Consider the following 5,427-nt stretch of genomic DNA (forward strand, 5'->3'; position numbering starts at 1 on the left):
CATATCAGAACCTGATCCGATGGAAAGCTGCCTTCTCAAAGTAGAGGGGGAAATATGACAAAGATAAAGTAAAGTCTGTGGTAGTAAAGCTTTGTGGACTTTTATTTGCTGGCACAATTCAAAATGAGATGAAAACATCAATAAATACTTGGAACTTGGAATGTACATGGTAAGAATCTAAGAAAATTACTGTTGTTGTTGGGTGCTGTTGAGTTGGTTCCAACTCAGAGCAACACCATGTAGAACAGAATGAAATGCCTACCTGTCCTGTGCCATCCTGACAATTGTTCTTCTGTTGAGCCCAACGTGGCTGCCACAGTCGATTCATCCTACTGAGGGCTCTTCTCTTTTCACCATTTTACCAAGCACGGTGTCCTTCCTCACAGAGTGGTGTCTCCTGACAACATGTCCAAGGTCTGTAAGAGGACGTCTCATCTTCCTTGCTTCTAAGGAATACTCGGCTATACTTCTTGCATGACAGATCTGTTTTTGCTTTTACAGTCTGGAATATTGTCAATATTCTTTTACCGAACCACAATTCATATGCTTTCATTCTTCTTTTATCTTCCTTATTCAATGTCCAAATTCCACATGCATCTGAAGAATTGAAAATACCATGGTTTGAGCAGGTGCCTTTCAGTCCTGAAAGCAACCTCTGGCTATCTAGCACTTTACGGAGGCCTTGTGAGGCAGAGTTACCCACCACAGTGCATCATTTGATCTTCTGACTGCTGCTCATGAGCACTGTTGTAGATTCCACAAGACAAACCCCTTCACAACTTCAATCTTTTCTCCAATTCATGATCTGACCTATTGGTCCAATAGTGAGGACTTTGGTTTTCTTCCCATTGAATGGTAATTCACACTGAAGACTGTAATTCCTGATCTTCATCAGCCAGAGCTTCAAGTCCTGCTCACTTGCAGAAAGCAAGGTTGTGACATCTGCATATTGCATGTTCTTAATAGGCCTTGCTCCAATCCTGATGCCACGGTCCTCTTGATATAATCCAGCTTCTTTGAGGATTTGCTCAGCATAGAGATTAAATAAGTATGGTGAGAGAACACAGCCACGATGCACAACTCCCTGATTTTTAACTTTTTTTTTTTAGTTTTTTTTTTTTTACTTTTGTCACATCACCAATTGAAGCTGAACAAAATGAGATGTTGCCACTTCACCCAAACGTGGTGTTTTTTAATCTGCCCTTTTTGAAGCATCAGTGGATCACTGGCAAAGGGCCCAATGAGTGCTTTTAAAAGGGGGAAACTCCCTGATTTTAAGCCATTAGTGTTCCCTCGTTCTGTTTACACAACTGCCTTTTGCTCCATGTCCAAGTTCCACATCAGCACAATGAAGTATTCTGGAACCCCAATCTTCTCCAGGCTATCGAGCCCAAGCTGGTTGTGAACCACAGTCAAATGCCTTTGTGTAGCCCGTGGAACACAGTAAACAGCTTTCTGGCATACTCTGCTTTTAGTCAAGATCCAGCTGACATCAGCAGTGATATTCCTTGTCCCATGTCCTCTTCTAAAGCCAGCCTGAACCTCTGGCAGTTCCCCGTCAATGTATTGTTGCAACCGTTGTTGGATGGTTCTCAGCAACACGTTTCTTGCAGGTTACATCAATGACATTGTTCTATAAACGGAGCATTCTATTGGGTCACCTTTCTTTGGAAGAGGCACAAATATGGATCTCTTCCAGTCAGTTGGCCAGGTCACTGTCTTCCAAATTTCCTGGTATACAGGAGTGAGTGAAGAAAAGTGGAAGCCATTAAAAATAAAATAGGATGCTTAAAGAGTGATATGCTAGGCTTAAGTGAGCTGAAATTCACTATGATTAGCTATTACCAATAATTTTGAAATCATCTAGTTTATTATACTGAGAATGGTACAATCCAGAGGAATGGCATTGTATCCATCGTCAAAAAGGACATTTCAAAATCTAAATGATAGCACAGTGCTGTCTGTGATCAGATTACCTCTGCCCACCTTCAAGAAAATCTGATCCATATAACTATCACCCAAATTTATTCACCAACCACAAAACCTACTGATGAGGAAACTGAAAAATTCCACCAATGCCTTCAGGTGTAAATTGATCAAACTTTTAATCAAGATGCATTGATAATTATTGGTGATTAGAATGCTAAAGTTGAAAACGAAGGAACAGTAGTTAGAAAATATAGTCTTGTTGACAGAAAGGAAGCTGTAGATCAAATTTCTGTAAAACCAACGACTTGTTCCTAGCACATACGCTTTTTCAACAACACAAAAGGCATCTATACCCATCATCTTCTCCAGATGAAATACACAGAAATCAAATTAATGACATCTGTGGGAAGAGAAGATGGAGAAACTCAATATCAGTAGTTGAAAACAGACTAGGAGCTGACTGAAGAGCAGACCATCAATTGCTCACCCATAAATTCAGGATAAAGCTAAAGAATATGGAAACAAGATCATGAGTGAAAAAATATGACCTTGAATCTATCCGACATAAATTTCAAGAACAGATGTGTTGCATTAAACACTAATGACATAAGACTTGATGAGTTATTAGAGGACATCAACAACATCATTCATGAAGAAAGCAAAGTGTCATTTAAAGGGTGGGAAAGAAAGATAAGATCAAAATGAATGTCAGAAGCTTGACATGAAAGTTGCTCTTAATCATAGATTAGCTAACGTAAATGGAAAAAACAGTGAAGTAAAATAACTGAACAGAAAATTGCAAAGGGTAACTCAAGAAGACAAACTAAAATGTTATAATGAAATGTGCGCATCACTAGATAAAAGGGGAAGAACAGAACGTAGTCAATGTATCTTAAAAAGAAAGAACTCAAGAAAATCTCAAGCCTTGAGTTGCAATATTGAAGGATTCACTGAATGATGTAGGGAGCAACAAAAGAAATGGAAAGAAAGCACAGAGTCACTGCACTAAAAATAGCAAATCTACATTCAACTAGACCAATGGTACTGAAGGAAGAAATCCAAGCTGCACTGAAAGCATTAGTCAAAAACAAGGCCCCAGGAATCGATGGAATACCAATTGAAGTCTTTCAACGAGGTGATGAAGCACTGGAAGCACTCATTTGTCTATTGACAGGAAATTTGGAAGACAACTACTTGGCCACCTGGCAGGAAAAGATCTGTATTTGTACTGCTTCCAAAGAAAGGTGTGCCAACAGAATGTTCACATTAAAGAACAGTATCATCAATATCACATGCAAGTAACATGTTACTGAAGACAACCTAACAAAGGTTACAGTAGTACCTTGACAGGGAGCAGCCAGAGATTCAGGCCATATTCCACAACATGGAAGAAGGGATATCATTTATGATGTCTGGTGGATCTTGGCTAAAAGTAGAGCATATCACAAATTCATTTACTTGTGTGTCACTGACTGTCCCAGGCATTCGACTGTGTGGATCATAACAAACGATGGATATGCTTGAAAAGAGTGCTGATTCCAGACTCTTCACTGGGCTTGTGTGGAGCTTGTGCCTGGATCAAGAGGCAGCTGTTCAAGCAGAATGAAGGAATACTGCATGATTTAAAATCAGGACAGGTGTGCATCATGGGTGTTTTCTCTCCATGCTTAGTCTGTCTGCAAACTGAGCACATTATCAGATTAACAAATGCATTTGAATTGTGGTGCTGAGGAAGAATATCGGGAGCACCATGGACTGCCAAAAGGAAAACAGCTCTTCCTTGGAAGAATAATGGCTGTAATCTCCTTAGAGGCAAGGACGGTGAGACTGCATCTCCTGTACTTCGGCCACGTTATCAGAAGAGACCAGGCTGTGAAAAAGGACAATGGAAAGGCAGCGGCAATAAAGGGAAGACTCTTGCTGAGATGCGTTGGCACAATGACGGCAACACAGGCCTCACACGGGAGAGCAAGCGTGGAGATGGTGCAGGGCAGGGCGGTGCTGCGTTCTGCCTTCCATGGGGTTGCTAGGAGCAGACGTCGACCTGCCGACACCTAGCAACGATCATTAGCACTGGCCATGTTCAGTTTCCTTGTTGGTGTAATGTGTTATGAGTCGGGCTACCAACCAGAAGGTCAGAAGCCCTAACTCTCAAACTGCTCTGAGGGAGAAAACAGCCAGGGACCAAGTCTACTCTGTCCTGTAGTATTTCTATGAATTCGAATCAGATTAATTAACAGTGGGTCTGGTTTGGTCTTGGAATTTTCAGTTATATTCTGCTGCTATTCTGTCTTGTATTCCAAATCCTCCTCTTTCCCTTTTCTATTTACTTGAGTAATTGGTGAGCAACGCTTTCACATGATGTGCTTACGTGTAATGCTCTGTGTTTACATCAGTTCAAAAAAATTGTTTAAATCATTTCATTGAGAGATCCTACAATGCTTATTACAATCCATACATCAATTCTGTCAGGCATGTTTGTGCATACGTTGCCATCATTCTTTTCTAGACAGTTACTTTCTATTGAGCCCTTGGTATCACCTCCCCCTTTTTCCCTCTCTACCCCCCCCCACCCTCATGACCCCTTGATAGAGTATAAATTATTATTTCCATGTCTCACACCAGCCGCTGTCTCCCTTCCCCCATGGTTTCCATTGCTCTTTCCCCTGGAGGGGTGTGTGTGGTTGTGTGTCAATCAGTTCCCCCTTCTCTCCCCGCCCCCCACTTCACCTTCCCATCTGGTGCCTCTCTTCCCATTCCTGCTCCTGGGCTGCGGGTGTCCCAAGCTCTTGTCTCTTTTACTTGTGACAGACAACACTAAACCTACGGATTGGGGTAAGGGCTCAGCAGATCACAACCACACCCCCACACTGAAGCAAACCAAGAAGGATAAAGAGAAAGGACCGGTCAGTCCAAACCCCATATTGACACACCAAGCCCAGAGGATGACGTCCCAGCATGGACCTGCTGAAGCACAGAGAGGACTGCAGGGACAACAACAGCTCACGACATGTTGTCCCCTTGCTGGAGCATTCTACCACAAAGGACAACACTGGGGACACACAGCAGGGAGGAAGTGTGGTCTGAACACACACCCCCTGCTGTGGAGCAGACCAAGAAGGGAACACAACAGATGTCAGTAACGGGAGAAAATCCAAGCCACAAAGCCCCTTAAGAGCCCCCCAAAATAGATTTCAGGCTAGGAGGGGCAGTTCCCAGAATTCCCCCAGGACCAGTGGGGAGATAGTCATAAAGGCCAGTTCAAAATTATGCATATACGTTAAAATAATAGCTAATATGTAATCACATTTTGGATAATAATATTTAATAAATTTAATTACAATAGAAAATTACAGATTGTATTTTAAAAACCATTGTTTCCTTATTTTTTAATACCCATGATTCTCTCTCTCTTACTTATGATAAACTCTTTCTATGTCTCCATAAACTTTTAAGAATATGTCTTTTCCTTTGGAATCTTGAAATTTCTACAATTTC

The 5,427-nt window shown here is 41.6% G+C and overlaps 1 non-coding gene across 1 annotated transcript; it reads right to left on the reverse strand.

Annotated features, from left to right (window-relative positions):
- Window positions 1-1,124: 1,124 nt before the first annotated feature.
- On the reverse strand, window positions 1,125-1,260 carry LOC142441558 (small nucleolar RNA SNORA21). Its single transcript, XR_012782929.1, has one exon. It is a non-coding gene; the product is annotated as a small nucleolar RNA SNORA21 (small nucleolar RNA).
- Between the last annotated feature and the right edge of the window lie 4,167 nt (window positions 1,261-5,427).

The sequence above is a fragment of the Tenrec ecaudatus genome, chromosome 2 (genome assembly GCF_050624435.1).
Source record: "Tenrec ecaudatus isolate mTenEca1 chromosome 2, mTenEca1.hap1, whole genome shotgun sequence".
Classification (NCBI taxonomy): Eukaryota; Metazoa; Chordata; class Mammalia; order Afrosoricida; family Tenrecidae; genus Tenrec; species Tenrec ecaudatus.